This window comes from Herpailurus yagouaroundi, unplaced genomic scaffold (genome assembly GCF_014898765.1).
Source record: "Herpailurus yagouaroundi ecotype Mexico unplaced genomic scaffold, PumYag 164, whole genome shotgun sequence".
In the NCBI taxonomy this organism is placed as follows: Eukaryota; Metazoa; Chordata; class Mammalia; order Carnivora; family Felidae; genus Herpailurus; species Herpailurus yagouaroundi.
In genome coordinates, this window is record NW_024412405.1 from 3,430,585 (window position 1) to 3,449,348 (window position 18,764).

Sequence of the window (18,764 nt, forward strand, 5' to 3'; positions counted from 1 at the left end):
CAGCGGCGTGATGCCGGGAGGGAGCTGCACCTGTACGTGGCATAAACACATTTGTGATCAATGTTGCCCGGCCTTCAGTCTCGCGAACCAGATCACTCGGCAAAGTACAGAGAATAAAATAAAGTGAACGCATTTTGCTTATAATTTCACAAAAATATTTGAAGTTATTATTCCCACTGTGAGTCAAGTCTGTTTCCCTGGTGTACTTGCGGTCTTGCTGTTTTTTATTTTATTTTATTTTATTTTATTTTATTTTTAAAATGTTTATTCATTTTTGAGAGACAGAGAGAGAGAGCGGGGGGAGGGGCAGAGAGAGAGGGAGACACAGAATACGAAGCAGGCTCCAGGCTCCGAGCCGTCAGCACAGAGCCCGATGCGGGGCTCAAACTCGCAGACCACCAGGTCATGACCTGAGCCGAAGTGGGACGCTCAACCGACTGAGCCACCCAGGCACCCCGTAGTCTTGCTGTTTTAATATCACGTAGCATTCCCTTCTTTACTTTTAAATTTGTAATCGGGATCCGTGGACTTGGATTGCCAATAGTCTTTACCATGGCATCGTGAGCTTTCTGGAAATAATCTGGGGATTTCTGAGACGCCCCAGTAGAGAACCATAGCTGGATTAGATACACGGGGATTTTTGTTAATTCCATTTATGCTGGAATGGCAGGGGCCATGGCTTCCCTGGCACACGATCCTGAAACACTTTTTAAAAATGTTTTTAAAGTTTATTTATTTGTTTTTGGGGGAGAGGGGCAGAAAGAAGGAGAGACAGGATGCCAAGCAGTCTCCACGCTGTCAGCGCACAGCCCGATGCGGGGCTCGAACTCATAAGCTGTGAGATCATGACCCGAGCCGAGATCAAGAGGCACATGTTTAACAGACTGAGTCACCCAGACACCCCCGGTCCTGAAATCCTTTTACCAAGTAAGATGTGGTTTTGAACAGGAGACCAGTGACACTAAAGGGGCTGACTCAGACTCTGCTCTTTTCAGATGGTCTTGGAAGTTCAGTTCACTTGAGAGGTTGCTGGCCACAGGCTGCCTGCTACGAGCCTGATGGGGGTGGGGAGGTGGGGGACACCTGTGATGGGAGGGGCTCAAGCTGGGCTGGGGAAGCCAGGCTCACAAGGAGACCATGTCCTCGGAGCATGGGGAGTACACACCCCTCCCTCGGGAAGAGCTCACCCCACTGTCCCTTGTTTTCTGCCCACCTTTGCACACCCCCTCTTAAATCCCTTGTCTGTTCTGCCTCCCCTTGTCTGATCCCTTCCCTTAATGCCCAACAATCTCGGCTTTAGAGACAGCATCCCCTGCTGGGACAAGCCGCCTATTCCTGGCAGACGAGGCTACAAGCCCAGATCTCCCGACTCCCTGCCACGGGGACACCGTTATGGGGGGATCACGGGCATCAGAAGAGGCCACAGTTCTTGGCATTTAAGAAGCTTGGGGGCCTACAATTTAATTTTAGGCAGGTCTCAGATTTAAGCTTTAAAATGCTGTCACCCTTCACTCGTTTCTTTGGCACGCACGTGTTACATTTCTACTGTCTGGCAGGTGGTTTTTCTAGGTCCTTGAACTTCGGAGGAATGGACCCTCAGAGACGACCGAGATCCAGACTGGCCAACCAACGAAACAAGGAGCGAGTGGAACCCTCCACTAGTCCACACTGCTCTTGTCGTTTCTCTCAGGGGTTGTCACGCGAGTAACTTCTGTGGTTTTGGTCAACAGGATGGGGGTGGGGGGAATTCTTTTGTTTCCTCTAGGGTCTGAGTGTTAACAATCAGCTCCTCTGAGAGGCACGTTGGGAGCGAACAGGGCAACGTGCTGGGGGAGCACAGTCAGTAGGGACAGGTGAGGAGGAGAGACACAGGCCTGAAGGGAAGAGGGCCGTGCGCAGGGATCACGGGGTGAGGACAGCAGACGCTTGTGTGAATAACACGAAACCAGGGGTCTGACTGAGTTCTAACATGGCACTGTGGCCCTAGCTACTGCGTTTTTGTTTCTGCCACTGTAGAGTGGGGTCCCCTGAAATGTCGGAGGACCGGGGAGAATGGGGTCTCGTCGCCTTTCGGTCCACTTCACGTCTTCAAGATCTGTGGTTAGAGGGATGCCGTGCCATTTCCCCTGTATGTCTGTCCTTGGAGTCTAAGCAATTAAGAAATAGAATTTCTTGCTCAACCTTTGCTGATGTGGAAACTGGGGATCCGAGCCAGGGGGGGTGTGGGGAATGTGCCGAATGGAAGACAGACTTAGCCTACCTGGGTTGGGATATCAGCTTGCCTACAAATCCAGCTCAAGCGGGCAAGGAAGCCCTCTCCTGTACACGGCAAAGTGGGTGAAAATCCCCAATCCCCGGACACTAGTTAACTGGAGACTCATTTCATTGAGTTTGGGACTTGTAACGAAACAGACGAATGTGCTTGGTTTCCAGGCCAAAGTTATTCAAGTAAGCTAAGGTCTTGCCCAAGTTGGCCGTTCCTTCCAGATGCCTCTTCACTCCTCTGCAGGTTCATGAAAACTGAAACTCAAAAGGGACATGTGCGTTGGCCAGGACGCTGAGCAAACTAGGTCCTCTAGAAAGTTTTATTGTGACACAAGGTACTTGTCCAAATCGGGGACCTTTGCCCCGAAAAGGATTATTGCACAAACGTGGTGTGGTGTTTCAGCCTTGTGTGAAGGTGTGATGCACAGGGGGAGTGATGTCTGTTTCCACCTGCCATTGGCTCTCATTTTTTCGTTGATCTCTTTCGATACATAATTCAGATATCATAATATCCACCCTCTTAAATTGTGCAAGTCCGTTGTTTTGTTTTGAAGTTTATTTATTTATTTTGAGAGAGACAGAGGCAGCGCCGGCGGGGAGGGGCAAGAGAGAGGGAGACGGAGAATCCCAAGCAAGCTCTGTGCTGCCAGCACAGAACAGGACGCGGGGCCGAAATCCACAAAACCGCCAGATCGTGACCTGAGCCCAAACCAAGAGTCGGACGTTTAACCGACTGAGCCGCCCAAGTGCCCCTAAGCCCATTGTTTTTAGTATGATCACAAAGTTGTGCGTCCACCACCAGTATCTAATTCCAGGATATTTACATCATCCTAAAAAGAGGGCCATTTGGCTCACCTCCCTGTTCCTCCGTACCCCCAGCCCCTGGCGCTCATCTGCGTTCTGTTTCTATGAATTTGGGTCTTCTGGGTTACTTCAAGTAAATGGCACTATACGCTATGTGGCCCTTGCGTCTGGCTTCTTTTCCCCGGGTTCCTCCATGTTGTAGTACGTATCTAGACTTCACTCCTTGTTTTTAACAGTTGGGTAATATTCTAGCATACAGTATACCACAGCGTGTTTGTTCATTTTTATAATAAGGAGAACTGGTTTAAGCATACAGATGCAACGTACCGTTTTTTAACGTACTAAATCCTAAGTCAGTAATGCCTGGGACTCGCCCACCAGTGCTCCTGTGTTTCTTTGGTGATTCATCTACTTAATACTCCGTGCTACCCTGCTGTGTCTCATCCTGCCCCGTTCTGTCTGTTCCGTTGGCTTGCAAATGGCTTTGACCGTGCCTCTGCGATGGGTGCCTGCCCGTGTGAGGGCGAGGGGTTCTCACCTGGGCACGGGGCTCAACGGGACCTACTCAGGGCATCCTCCCTGCGGGAGATGATCACAGCACATCATCGAAGGGGGTGAGCACGGGGAGGGTTGTGTCGGGTAAGAAGAGGCAGGCACGTCAGAGCCACCGTGTCAGTCGCAGCTGGCAGAGGTCCCGTCACCCGTCAGTTGGAGGACGCGTCACCACGGACTGCAAGGTGAGGGCTCTCAGGGGGTTTACGCAGGAGCAAAGTGTCCACCTTCCGCCCCCAGAGTGATGCCCCAGCTGGCTCCGCGGGCCTCCTGACGCAGCCCGAAGCAGGGAACCGGGGAGGAGAGCGGAGGTCTTCGAGGTGGACAGCAACCTACCCGAACAGCATAAAGGAAAACCCGTCCCCTTAGGGGCCCGGGTTTGGGCTGCATGGAGACGCTGCTGACCCAGTGAAGAAACAGCCAACTAGCGTTTGGCCTCGGATGGCCTTGCAGAGGCTCTCTCTGGCACAGTTTCGGATGTGAACTCCCCCCTCGATTTCTGGGTTTATTTGGGATAGATAAGTGGCTTGGGGAGGGTCATAAGAAGCTGAGTCTGGCCCGTCCCGGAGATTCCAGCAGCTGCCAGACAGATACAATTGGGGCTTGCACCCACCCCAGACCCTGGTCTCCCCGGGAGAGGGAAGGAGGGAGGAAAGGCCAGCCAAGCCACTACTATCCAATCCTTCAACAAATCCTAGACGTAGGAGTGTTCGCAGCCTCCCTGACCCCCAGCAGGGCCGAGCAGGTGGGCTGAGGTGGGGGCGTCTGGTCCGTGGACCTTTACCCGAGCTCCGAGGAAGGACGGCATCGAGCACAAGTAGAACATCCGTTGAAGATCTGTCCTTGGGAGGGAGCCCTTTCGAACTTTCCGATACGGGCAGCACAGCTTGGACACATGGACCCAGTGGAGAAGCCAGTACTGTTCCCTGAGCCCCGAGGAACAGCATCTCGGAACCGGCAGGGGCCTGTCTGCCCCTCAGAAACGGAGGTGCAGGTCTGGACCCCTCCCATCTGCTCTGATTCCGCAGCAGTCCAGGGGGGCTGTGACAGCACCCCCGAAGGCCCCTAGGCAGCAGCAGGTGTTGTCCTAGGTCACAGAGGGCAACAAGCCCGGAGGGGCGGGGGAGTTAGCTCACTCAGGAAACGTTCCTGGGGCCCTTTCTATGTGAGGACATGTTCTCACCAGCCGTTTTACTACGTAAAAGTGTTGCACTTCCCGAAGAAATTAGGAAAGCACATGCCCAACAAGGCCCTCCTCTGCCAGGAAGGGGTGGAGAGGAGGGGCTGTTTCCCTTCTTCCCGCACCCCTGCTTAGCCCCTCCTGCCTGAGCGGAGGAGTGCGGGAGGCTCGGGAGACAGGGGGGCGCCAGGGCCTCCTCCGAACGGAGGAGGAGGGGTCTCCCGTAACTCGCTGCAGATCTCGGGTGTAATTAAAAATTGAATTACAACCTTTCGTGCAAAAGCACTGGAAAACCGGATCCAAATACTTCATCTGCTACTTGCAGGGCCTAATTTTACCTGACAGCTTTAAGCCATTTGAAAAAAAAAAAAAATCTCAAAAGGGAAAAGGGAGGGTTCTGTTTCTAACGCCGCGCTGCCGCCAGGAAGGCTCGGGTAAGGAAGGTGGCTTCTGTCCCCAATGCCTTGATAAGGTCTGCTGCGTCCCACCTTCCTGCTCCCGGGAACTGTGTGTTTTCAAAGGATCATGCACTTCTTTTTGTTTTAAACTGTCAGAAGCTGCTGTTTTATTCCCAAAGGTAAAATTCTAGCTTCAAAGGGAAGACCTGGCCAATCACCACCGCATAAGGCAGACCAACCCAAAACAAGAAACAAACCCTCGCCAACCCCGGATTGCAGGGGCTTCTAATCCCCGTCAGCAACTCCAGTAAAAACGGGCATTCCTAACATATTCCAGGCAGCCCTGACCTCCAGGCGTCGGCATCCTGCAGCCTTTTGAATTCGCTTAAAACTATTAAGAAGTGATTAAGTTGTTACAGGGTCTTTGCCAGCCTGGCTCGCCGCCGCCGGGGTGGTGAGGGAGAGGAGAGAGAAGCAATCACGGGCCTGTCTTCCTCTCGGCTGACCTTGCACGCTAATAAATCCATCCTGTATTTTCTGCCACTGCCCATTTACGGCCTACAGGAAACTAATCTTGTACAATAACTACCTTCCTGTACTTAGTGCCTAAATAGAGCCAAATGGATTTGGCGGCTCCGGGTCCTAGGCGGTTCCTGTGGAGCGAGGAGGCCCAGCCCGCGGAGCAGAGTCAGGCCCCGGATGCGGGGCCTCCCGTGGGCTCCTGGGGCTCCGGTTGGGGCTGCCGGCCTGCTTCACAGCAGAAAATCAAAAGCAATCCTCTGTGCCACGCGCCCAACAGCGATCCCAGGTTCAAACTGGAGGGCAGATGGGTATCTGACACCAGCCGGATAGACTCGAGGTTAAGGTGGCGAATTTAGGGACTGAGACCCGCACAGATCAGCATGGCACTGAGGTTCTGGATAAGGGATACAGTACCATCCGCTCAGCAGGTTTTAAAAAGTCATCACAAAGGAGCGAATTTCATAATGAGGTGATGAAAGAATTTTGTTCTCGTTTCAAAGTCAAATGTGTTACTTAGGAGAAGGGGGGTGGGAGGGAGAGAGGGAGGGAGAGAAATGGGAAGGAGGGAGACAGAGGGAGGAAGATGATGGGAGGGAGGCAGGGAGAGGGAGGAGGAGGGAAGGGGAGGAGAAGAAGGAGTGGGGAAGGAGGGGGAGGGGGAGGGGAAGAAGGGTGGGAGGGGAGAAGGGTGGGGGAGGGAAGGGGAAGAGGAGAAGGAGGGGGGGAAAGGAGGGGGAGGGGGAGGGGAAGAAGGGTGGGAGAGGGAGGCAGGGGGAGGGAAGGGGAGGGGGATTGGAAGAGGGGTGGGGGAGGGAGGCAGGAGGAGGTGGGGAGGGTGGGAAGGGGAGAGGTGCAGGTAAAGGGCTGAATTCACACTTAGCCCCATACCCAGCAGTGGTCTCCCAGCAGCACTAAAAGGGATGAATGTTGCAGAAAGGCAGGAGGGCCCAGTGGTGTCTTCTCAGAGCCGCCAATAAGGGAGCTGGGAAGATTCAGAGTCTGTCCTGTAAAGAGACCAAAAGCACTTCCTCTTTGACAGGCCAGGGGCTCTGCAGGGGTGCTATCTAGACCTCCATCCACGCTGATCTGCTGACTGTGTGTGCACATCGATCAGCAGTGCTGGGTGGACAGAGCCCACTTCCTGGGCTAATGTGGAAGGTTCTGGAACGGCAAAGAAGCCGCTAATGGGAAGGGAAGTGGAGCCTTCCACACAGGCCGGAAAATATCACTGACCCAGAGGGAGGGTGGAGGAGGGTATCAATTCTCCCTGCCTGGAGTGGAGGGCTCTGGACCCCAGAGAGCAGGCTCCCCACTGAGAAGGACGGGGGGGGGGGGGGTGGGATCCCCTGGGGGCCCGCCTGGGGCCTGCCTCTCCAGGAAGTGGGAACACTGGAGGGTGGGAAGGATCACCCTCGCCCTTAAAGATCTCGGATGTGGGAAGTGACCTGTGGCTTCTGCGGAAACTCTTGTAGGGATAGGGGAATGTGAATGACAAGTGACAAAAGTGCCTGTTATATATAAATAAGATGGCATCTTTATTGCGGTCACTCGCCAGTATTGTCACCGTCACCGTTGCTAATATCAGGAGGGGCTGTATGATTCCAAGGCTGCCTGGGAGCTGTGGCCGTCCCTAGGGGTTGTGGGGGAGGTCAGAGGAGTGCAGGTTCCAGAAGGCCTGAAATGACCCCAAAGGGTTACTGGAAGTGGCTACTGTGGGGATAAAAGTAACTTTGCTCCTGATTATTTATTCCCCTTCATGTTCCTGCAAGTAACTAGCGTAATAGTATTTATTTGGGTACTGTAGAGCTTATATATTCCTTTATATGCCTCGTCTACTTCTAGCATCTGAGCCTAAACATGTGGAAGGACCCCTTCCGCGCCCCGGAGGCCACCATCGAAAAAGAGAAGCATGGAGACGTGGTTCTGCTCCCTCTGGAGGGCTGCACTGGGAGGAGGCCGGGGGGTCGGGTGGACCAGGGCTCCAGAACCCTGGAGTGCTGGGCTCCAGGCTGGGTGTGCAGGCTGCAGACTGGCCCGTCCGTCCCTTCTCGTCTTCGTCTTTCAGTCCCTGTCCTAGGACAAGTGAAGGGACAGAAGGCAGCCCCTTGCGGAGGCCGTGGGCCTGGGCCCCCTGCCTCCTTCCCTGTCACACTCGTGGGGGACAGGAGAACATGGTGGGGCTGTCCCCAGGACCCCAGCCCTCCCCAGGCCCACGTGTGTGGGACAAGGAGGCCTGATGCAAGCCCACAGCCCAGAGCCCCTGATCCGAGGGTCCAGATGGGACTGTGCCTGCTGGCCCTGGCCATCCCCAGTCCCCTGTGCCAGGGAAGGGCGGTGGGGGCCTGGGGGGACAGGAAGGAGGCTGTCTGCCTCCAGGAGGAGCAGAGAGGGGAGGATTGTGCAGGTGGCTGTGAGCCCCACGCTGAGCCAAGAGCCTGTCCTGCCACCTTGGGCCACTAACAGTAACTAGTGCCTGTGGTTCATCCTCAACCGATGCTGTGGCTCCCACATCCGGGAGAAGTGTGTCCGTGACCTCGGCCCTCAAGGACCCGGGCCATGGGGCTCAGGCAGGCAGGAATGGATGTTCCAGAAGGCCCAGCTTTGGGCTTTCGGTGGGGGTCCAAGTCTGGCCCGGAGCACCTGTGTCTCAGCTCCCTGGGCTGCCGGCCGGAGAACTGTCCCCTTCCTGGGATGGCCAGGAGTGAGGGCCGGACCGCGCACCTTTGCCATGTTGTTTATTTGTTATTTATTTATACTTTATTTTATTTGTTGAGGTGTAATGGACACACCATGTTATATTAGCTCCAGGCATAGAACACAGACGCTGCATTTGTGTGCACTGCGAAGTGACCATGTGGGGGACATCGGTCACCACAGGCCCTGTCGTGTGACTTTTCTGGGCCTCGGTTTCCTCCTGTCCTGCGGGGGCACTAACTGCCCTCGCCCCACGGGGCGGTTGTGACAGTCACGAGAGAGAATGTGAGGAGAGGATTTCACGCACAGAGTAAACAGTCGCTCTGGTTATTTTTAGCCTTGCCACCACCCGGGTCCTCAGATTCTTTGATGTCCTCCCACAGGGTGTCAGTTGGACTAGACACACATTTCCTGGCCCTCCCCGCGGGAGCCGGTCAGCCTGCCCCATCCCCCTGTGTTGGCATCATCTGAGGTCTCCCTGTCCTTTATTTAGGATGCTGGCACACCGCACCGGCCTTCTAGAACGTGCCTGTGTCACTGCGGCTGCCACACCTGTGACCTGGAACCCCTCCAGTGCTAGAGAGAGCGGGAACAGGACTCCCCAGGTGGATGCACCTGCTTCCTCGAAAGCTCCCATCCCCCTACTGCAGGGAGGCATCCCCCCTCCCCCCCCGGGGAAGTTGGAGAGACTTTGTAATCAAGTATAATCTACCTACAGGAAAGCTACAAGTGCAGCACAAATAAATCTTTCCTGGAACCTTGGAGAATAAGTTGCCCAAATGATGTTCCATAACCCCTAAATATTTCAGGGCGTATTTTCTTTTCTTTTTTAAAGTTTATTTATTTTTGAGAGAGAGAGAGAGAGAGAGAGCTGAAGAGGGGCAGAGAGAGAGGGAGACACAGAATCCGAAACAGATTCCAGGCTCTGAGCTGTCAGCACAGAGCCCGATGCAGGGCTCGAACCCACGTATGGTGAGATCGTGACCTGAGCCGAAGTCAGACACGCAACCGATTGAACCCCCCAGGTGCCCCAGCCTCTCGTCTGACTCCTGATGTATTGATTCCTGTAGTTATTTCTCTCCGTGTGGACTCTTGGTTGTCACTTCACTCAGTGGATCCCCATCCGTTACCATCGTCACCTCTCCTGATGCTCAGAGGTTTCCAGATATCCTCAGATTTGGGAGCTTCTGACAGTGGAGCCCTTCAACGGGCCTGTGTGTCACCACTGCTCATCTGCCGGCTCTCGGTGGCTTCAGGCTCACCTCAGCCAGGCTCTGAGGAGTGCCGTCTCTGCAGGGAGAAAGGATTTAGAAACCAAGGTCCAGGCAAGGATCTCAGGGATGAAGCCAGAGGGCACGCACGCACACACACACACACACACCTCTCTATTCATCGAAAGCCACCAGGTCAAGCCAGCATCCCCAACTCAAATCCAGGACCACAGTCTTAGCTTTCACCCCATCTGCATTCGTGACTTTCGTCCCCAGCCCTGAGCCTCCTAGCTGCCTTCTCTCACCCTTGTACTGAGTTCCCAAATGCTGCCGGCCTCTCACCAGACCCCACCCCCACGCCGCCTTCCTCCCTCCTCTCGGTAGGTGCTCTGGCATCGGTGTCTGGACTGCCCCCTCCTTGCCTCCCTGCCACCCTGACTCCACTCCCTCACCCTGCCCAGGCTGCCAGTCCCAGACACACACCCCCACATTTCAGTCCTCATCCCACTGGGCTCTGACGTTATGGCTGCACCACACCCCCTTGGATGCTCCCCCCCCCCGCCCCCGCCACCTGCTTGGGCTCCGGGAGACCCCCCAGATGCCACACTCACCTACTGTGCTCCTCCGTGGTGCCTTCCTCCTGGCATGGACATCCACCTTGCTTCAACCCACTCCGTGGCTTCAGGATGGAGTTTCTGGGGAAGGAAAGCGTAGCAAAGAAGCCTCCATTTATGAGTATCCGTGATTGGACGCAGGCTACCGCGTCCCACTATTCCGTGGTCCCCTGGCTTCTTTCCTGCCCTTCTCACCGAGCCATCAGGTGCATTCTGGAAGCCCGCCTGGGCAGGTGAAGGCAGTCTGTCAGTCAGGGCCCAGAGCCATCTCTCAGGACTCTTGCAGAGTCCCGTTGTATCTAGAGGCCGGACCCCCTGTGTTGGGGGTGTTTGCTCTGGCCCAAGCTGTGCCTTTGCCCAACACTCCAATATGCAGCCGCTTGTTTTGTAAGCTGTAGTGGGGATTAACGTTTACTCAGGAAGGGCCAGTGAGCCAGCAAAGGAACCCTGGGCCCAGCACCTATTAGCAAAGAGTCAGTGCCCAGCCGGGGCTAGGGGGCAGCTGTGGGAAAGCCTGGTCCCCCCAGTCATTGCCTCGATCCCTGTCCAAGCCTGGGAGTTCTCCACATTTTCTACCTGATCTGTGCACCTTCCAATCATTTAATGGGCAATTTCAGGAAAGACTGCCTGTAGACTAAGTTTATTAACCAAGTGATCAAGCCTCCATTTCAAGCAAAAAACAAAACAAAAAACCCCCTACATTTTAAATAAAGAATGCTGGGATATAAGCTGATATTTGTAAAAAAAAAAAAACACAGCAAAGCAATAGACAAAAATAGTTAGATTTGTGCGTCAAATCAAATACAAAAAAAAAAAAATCCAGATGGATTAGAGAGTTAGGAAAAAAGGATCTAAATTCAAACATCAGTAGAATTATAACCAACCTCGGAAGGCTGTTTTCTAAGCATAAATCGACTGAAGAAACTATAGAGGGAATAGCCATGGATTCGATTATGTAAAAATGAAGCGAGGGGCCCCTGGGGGGGCTCAGGAGGTTAAGGGTCCGACTTCGGCTCAGGTCATGATCTTGCTTTTTGTGAGTTCGAGCCCTGCATCGGGCTCTGTGCTGACAGCTTGGAGCCTGGAGCCTGCTTCAGTTTCTGTCTCTCTGTCTTCTCTCTGTCTCTCTCTCTCTGCCCCTCCCCTGCTCATTCTCTCTCTGTCTCTCTTTCAAATAAACATTTAAAAAAATTTAAATGAAATGCAACAAGGTTAAACGAATATACACCCAAAGCAGGAGCATTAAAAGGCAAATACAGATAGGGTAGACTGTTGACAAATGGTTACTGACTTTAATTTATGTAGATCTTTGCTAATCATAAAAAGAAAGAAAGAAAGAAAGAAAAAGAAAAAAAAGATGACCCCAAAAGAGAAAACCCCCAGGGTGAGAACGACAAAAACACACTTGGAAGCAACCTCCATGAATTTTGCTCACCTGCAGAACCAGAGAAGGGACGGACTGAGCTGCTGTGCCAGGCTGGGGTGAGGGCACCTCGGGGTGACGCGGCTCCTTGCGACATGTGCTAGGATGACTGACCAATGAGGTTGAGGACGCTGTTCCAGAACAATGTGCAAGAAACGTTCTTGGGTCCAAGAAGAGTTTTGCTAACTATCCCCCCCACCAGACCCCCCCACCCCTCCCCCCCCCGCCCCCCGCCCCCCGCCGGCAGGCTGTGGAAACACAAGGACTCCACTAAGGAATCCGAATTATATTTTGTTTCATGACCGCACCGAGTTATTCTTGGGTAAAATGTATCATAAATTTTTCCAATTAGTTTTCTACCACAGGTGTTCCTTCCCTATCTATCTCATAAACATAAAAAGAATACTAAAAACGGACTAGTTAACATTTACTAAGTGTATCCCAGGCACGGTGCTACATATACACAATTTCATTCGATTGTCACAATAAAGCCTGGGAGTTAGGTTTGAGTGTTTATGAGGAGGAGGGCCCCCACTTATGAATGAGAACATTAAGGGGTAGGGGCCTGACCCCGGGCCTCGCAAGAGTACTTGTGCAGTAAGGTTTGCCGGATTTCTGCCATGCACGCTGGGCTGTGAGACCTGTGCGTGCATCGATCTTGGAAAGAGATCACGCTTCGAAGAAATGGGTAATCTCTGAACAATGAGGTCCCTTCAAGAGAAGAGTCACCCAGATGATCTGATCATTTCGCCACCTTTAGGAAGTTTTAGTAAAACCTTTCGCTTCCCAGCGCCAGAAACTTCTGGCCTCCGGACACTCAGCCTGGTAAGAAGGGCAGAGCGTCTGGGGGCCTTGGCTGGCTGCAGAATGGAGGCAGAGGCACCCCCCACCCCCCGGGTCAGCAGCGGCGGGCGGCTCCCCCGGGACGCATCCCACCGCTGCAATGTCCCAGCAGCCTGTCAACCAGGCAGGCCGTTGCCTACTCCTGGGCCAGCTGCATACTGTTCCCCAGGCCCCAAATTTCCCCAGCCCCTTGACTCTCGACCTCTCCCTTTGGCTGATGAAAGAGGTTTTTCTCTCAAGGCGCCTACCAAGAGCCCCGTCTCTACAGACCTTCTCCCAAGCTCCGTACCTTCAGTGCCGCTGAATGGATCTGCCCTTGTATTTCCTCCTGTCACTCCCCTGGGGCTGCCTCACAGAGCCCCTTAAACCGGGAGGCTAATACAGCAGGAGGGCCCTCCTGGCTCCGGAGGCCCGAAGTCCAGCATCAAAGTGCTGGCGGGACTCAGAGGGAGGGTCTGCTCCTGCCCGCGTCCGAGCTTCTGCTGGGCGAGCCTCACCAACCTTGGCTGGTAGATGCGTCACTACAGCCTCTGCCTCCTTCCCCACGCTCTCCCTGTGCCCCCGCTCTCCCCTCTTCTTATACAGACCCCAGGCATTGGGTGAGGACCCACCCCGATCTAACTTGACCTCGTTTTAAAGTTTCATCTGCCAAGAAGACCCTTTCTCCAAATCAGGTCACCTTCTGCGGTTCTGGGTAGACCTGTATTTGCGGGGGACGCTGTCCAACCCCACACAGGCCCCACTCACACTTACCCAGGAACGTCGTCCTGTCCTGGTGCCAGGTCCTTGTGTCGAGAAATGCTCACGAACCCCAGGCGATGATGAGTACCCTGGACTTTGAGAATGATGGGACGACAGAATGATGGGTCCGAGGAGCTCTCTTGGCCAGGACTGTTCTCTATTCTGAGATGATGTCCTTCCTGGCTTTTTTCATATTAAAAAATATTTTGTTTTCTTTTGTTTATAATGAGAAGATGGTAGGATTTGGCAAGAAGCATATAGGGAATTGTTATTTTGGAAATTGTCCTTAACTGGCACCTGGAAATCTATCCCCCTTTTTTGGTCTTTATTGTCTGTCCCTCACCCCATTTTGGTTCACTCACCTGTGAGACCCAGGTCTGGGAATCACACTGCCTGGAAGAATTTATTTGCAATCTGCCCCCCTCTACCTGATGAGAATTCCTTATTTGAACAGACCTGAGCCCAGGGCCAGCGGACATTAGATCTGACGTATGAAGTTCTCCAGAGAGGAGTGGGCAGCCTGAGTCCGGAGGGTCATTTCTTCAGGGACGGTGCTCAGAAATCAGGCGTAATGCACCCAAGCGTGCCAGCTTGCTGCTGCTGGGGACTTGGGCCACGACAGGGCATCTGGAGAGAGCGAGACCCTGGTTACTAACTTGGTCATTTGTGCCCAAAAGTATTTTTCCTAAACAATTGACTTAGTCTTTTTTTTTTCCCCTAAGTATGTTTTTTTTTTTTGTTTGTTTGTTTGTTTGTTTTAATTTCCCCGAAGAACTCGCTGGTTATACAAAGAACTCTCACGGGTCCCTGGTAGCTTTTAGAATGAAACTTTCTCTTTCTCCACACCGAAAAGGCAGAAGGAAGAGAGGAGTGAAGGGCTGAACCAACCCGGCTGATGGGGTGCTGTGTCCCAGAACCATGGGCTGCAGGTGTAAGTAAGGGGCTCCTGGAGAGCCGGGATCCATGACGGAGGTCTGCCTGGAGGAGGGGATTGTCCTACATCGGCACATCCTCCCTGAGGAGGCCCTTCAGAAGAGAAAGAGTCTCATGGGGCGCCTGGGTGGCGCAGTCGGTTAAGCGTCCGACTTCAGCCAGGTCACGATCTCGCGGTCCGGGAGTTCGAGCCCCGCGTCGGGCTCTGGGCTGATGGCTCGGAGCCTGGAGCCTGTTTCCGATTCTGTGTCTCCCTCTCTCACTGCCCCTCCCCCGTTCATGCTCTGTCTCTCTGTGTCCCCAAAATAAATAAACGTTGATAAAAAAAATAAATAAATAAAAAAATAAAAGCCTGTCATTTTAGGGGCACCTGGGGGGCTCAGTCGGTTAAGCGTCTGGCCTCGGCTCAGGTCACGATCTCGCGGTCCGTGCGTTCGAGCCCCGCGTCGGGCTCTGGGCTGATGGCTCAGAGCCTGGAGCCTGTTTCCGATTCTGTGTCTTCCTCTCTCTCTGCCCCTCCCCCGTTCATGCTCTGTCTCTCTCTGTCCCCAAAATAAATAAACGTTGAAAAAAAAAATTTAAAAAAAAATAAAAAAAAGAAGAGAAAGAGTCTCGTGGTTTTCACTTCAACTTCTGCAATTTGCTCTGTTTTTAGAGGCTCACTGGGAGATCTTCAGCTGCTGTCCTGGGAGCAAGCTGCCCCCGGCCTGGCTCCCACCCTGAAGGCACACTGACGCTCCTCAAAACTCCACACCCTTCTTCTTATGGAACATGTCACTTAGAGACAATACACATCAAGCACAAAATGCAGAAACTTAAAGGAAGGAAAAAACATTCCGTAATTCCCTTGCCCAGGGATAATCACAGCTAAATGTGATTATCGGTTCAGTGTTTCTTCTGCACACTTATTTTTATAAAAAGACAATCATACTTTGCAACCTGATTTTCTTATCTTCACTTAATACCATTTGGGGAACATCTTTCCCCTCATCAAATACAGAGCCAAGAGGCCACCCCAAGACTATTTAAATGAGCTCTGTAAAGTCACTCCTTTCAATTTTTGGCAAATGTTTGACCTTTGTATTTGGTTGTGTGTGTGTATATATATATATATATATATATAGAGAGAGAGAGAGAGAGAGAGAGACATATGATGTAAAATTTAAAAAATTTGGGGGCACCTGGGTAGCTCAGTTGGTTGAGTGTCTGACCTCAGCACAGGTCATGATCTTGTGGTTTGTGAGTTCGAGCCCCGCATCGGGCTCTGTGCTGACAGCTCAGCAGCCTGGAGCCTGCTTCGGATTCTGTGTCTCCCTCTCTCTGCCCCTCTCCTGTTTTCATTCTCTCTCTCAAAAATAAATAAACATTAAAAAAATTAAAAATATTATAGTTCAGTCTCGCTTGGGGTTCCAGCACTATAAAAGACGGCAGGTTATGGGTACGTAGAAACATTGCACATCCTTCCTACATGTGTATCAAATAATTTGGTTACTTACTTGAATTGGATGAACCCCTTCTGGCCCCACGATTTACCACTCAAACTGCAGCCACCCCCACTGGGCTCAAGATTGCAGCATCCCTTTTGCAACCAAGATGGTTGATATTTGATATCTAAAATGGACTGATCGCTTGGGGGAGAAAAAAAAAAATCTAAGTATATTTATTAGATTCTCTCCATTTTGTCTGGAATTTGACTCTTTTTCATATGCCCTTTACTGAAAAGGTCAAACACTAAGTATGCTTTAGAGATCTGTCTCCTCAGAGTAGTGAGCGAGGCTTCTGAGCTGTGGCCATCATTGTTTTCGAGCTAGTCATTGGAAGCGGACGTGTTTATCTGCACCAGCGCTCATCAGGGACAAATACCAGATACACTTGTGATTTTTTTCCCCTACTGTTGGCAAGGCATTATCAAAATCAAAATTGAGCTGAAGTGAATATATATATATATATATATATACACACACACACACATATATATACACACACACATATATATGTGTATATACATATATATATATATATATATTTGTTTTAAAATGATGTTCTAAAATCATAGCTGAAATGTATGGGCACTGGTCCCAGAGCACATTCCCTTCCAGGACAGCACTGCTAGAGAGAAAATGTGTTTGCTCTCGTAAGATTTGCTTTTAGGATTTCTGAATCTGTAGCTCACAAGAGCCCATCCAGAAAGATGAACAGCTTTTAATCCAGTCTACCCCAGTAAGCAAATATATATACCACTGCGTTTGGAACAGATTGATATTGCCAACTTAGATAGATGCCCATAAATATAAAAGGAAAAGCTTTTGTTTACACTCTTTGATACAGGGTTGAAGATAAGAGAGATTAGAGGAAATGTGCCAAGCCCTGCCTGCTTCCCTCTGAATCTCCTGAGACTCTTTTCTTTGTCAAATTAAATAATTTCATCTTTAACAGAAACGCTTTCATGGGGTTCAGTTCTTTTAAGAGCACAAACCAAAGCTTAGCCTTGCACATCTGAGACTCAGGGCCCTGTGAGAACGCGGTGTTTGGATGCCGACTGCACAACAGCATCAGGCATGGGCCACGAGCCACATCCACCTCTTGGATGTTCGACTCCATGGGCATCTGACGACACACTGGGAGACAAAGGCTTTGCTGGTACGTTCTGGTTGTCACCAGTAAACGTGGACAGCCATCTGTCCTGGGTGCTTTTCCTACAAAGATGGGAGAGTGGGAAGGAGGGAGAAGACGCAGAAGAGGAGAGGTCATCACCTCACCCGGTGGGGGGGGGGGGTTAGGGGACTCCAAGACCCCGCCAGGTGAGGTGGTGACCTCTAAGGGAAGCCTGCATAAGACACGGGGCAGCTGAACTTGCAGAGGACGTATTCTCTGTGGACGTGAGCTTCCATGCAGCTCACGTGGGGTGGAGGGGAGGACAGGATTATCCGATCACAACCAGCAAAGACGGGACCCGATGGCAGAGGGAATTTTATCACTAGACCAGCTTCTTGTTCCTGTTGTCTAGATTAGCAGAAGTCTCTCCAGACACATTTCAGCCTCCACAGTCTGAAAGAAAATGCAAAAATAACATAAAAACAGAGAGGGAGACAAACCATAAGAGACTCAAATACAGAGAACAAACTGAGGGCAGCTAGAGGGGCTGTGGGTGGGGGGGACGGGCTAGATGGGTGACGGGCACTGAGGAGGGCACGTGTTGGGATGAGCGCTGGGTGTCGTATGGAAGTGATGAACCACGGGCTTCTACTCCTGAAGCCAAGACGACACTGTAGCTTAGCTAACTTGGATTTAAATAAATAAATTTTTAAAAGTAATAGAAAATGCGGAAGAGAAAGTATGAGTGCTTGGGAACAGCCACGTCCCCTGTCCTGTCTGGATTTTGGAGAAGTCTGGTGAACTCTGGGTTTCTGAGTGGACGTCCATGGTAACCTGCTACCTCCCGCCCTCTTCCACAGTGGACACTCACCCTCTGCCATCCACCTTGCTCTCTTTTTCCCCTCAAGGGACGCACAAGCCCCCTGGCTGACAAAACTCCGGGCCCGGCTTCCTTCTGAGAGGTTTAGATGGACTGCGTGATCCATCACAAGGCACTTGTTAGTTTTCCTAAGTGCTAAGCTCTGCCCTAAGCTTTTCCATTCAATTCCTTATGTGTTCCTCACAATTGCTCTGTTTATCCCCCTTTTATAAATGAGGTAAGTCCTAGAAGGGTCAAAATTTACCCAGCTCTCTCCGTGGGAGCAGCCAAGACTCACACCGCGGAGCTCAGTCTGAGCCAAGTGAGCGGTCTTGAACATTCCGCGAGCAGGTCTTCTGAGTTACGGTGAAGAGGTTCCCACACACCAAGCCTGGCATCCCAGAGCACCTGCCCCAGAACTACCTGGGTCCCCAGGACCCACCCACCGCCTATGACACCCCTGATTCTCATGCTGTCTCCAGCCCGTGGCAGGGCCTGGGATCCAGGGGTCCCCAGTGGACCCTCAAAGGGGTTGTTTGGAAGGCCCACATGGCTGAGTGGTGATGCCTCCAACCATGGGTGGAGATTACACCCATGGAAGCTTCTGCAGGGTTGCCGTGGGAGTCGTTCCCACCCTTCCTACCCCTGATGCTTGCTTTCCTCCTGTTAACCATCACTGCTTTGGGAGAATCCATTGAGAAATCCCTGTCTGTGATTCGATTGCTTGCTATTTCTAAATTCAGGAGGAAGAGGAGGAGCGAAAGAGAAATGAAGACATCCTTGCTCTAGAATTTAACTCTTCCCCTGAAATGGAAAACAAGCATGTCATGTATGGTGAAACTCCAGCCTGGCTCAGCTCACAAAACACCATCTATCAAAATTCCTAGCTCACGGAGTCACGGCGTCAGACTCAATTATAGAGTTAATTCCACTCTGACTGGAAACGGGGTTCTGGTTCATTTCCTCCAAAATCTCTGGGGATGCCTTTCGTACAATTCCAGTGTGTCCAAGTTCAAGCCAGTTCAGTTCGAATCAATGGACACTTTCTGGCTCGTCTTCTATGAATGTAGAAACCCACACGCACACATGCTCTCCCCCCAACCCCACCCCAGCACAGGCGCACGCACGCA

General features: G+C 52.0%; 1 long non-coding RNA gene across 3 annotated transcripts; it reads right to left on the reverse strand.

The window, feature by feature from the left end:
- Positions 1 to 9,410: 9,410 nt before the first annotated feature.
- On the reverse strand, positions 9,411 to 14,269 carry LOC121037921 (uncharacterized). Of its 3 annotated transcripts, none has more exons than XR_005794055.1 (6): positions 14,136 to 14,269; positions 13,704 to 13,874; positions 13,260 to 13,341; positions 11,676 to 11,794; positions 10,238 to 10,321; positions 9,411 to 9,705 (listed from the first exon to the last, which is right to left on the reverse strand). It is a non-coding gene; the product is annotated as an uncharacterized LOC121037921 (long non-coding RNA). The 3 variants fall into 3 exon arrangements; XR_005794054.1 differs by having other exon boundaries at positions 13,260 to 13,426; XR_005794053.1 differs by having other exon boundaries at positions 13,260 to 13,430.
- Positions 14,270 to 18,764: the final 4,495 nt, after the last annotated feature.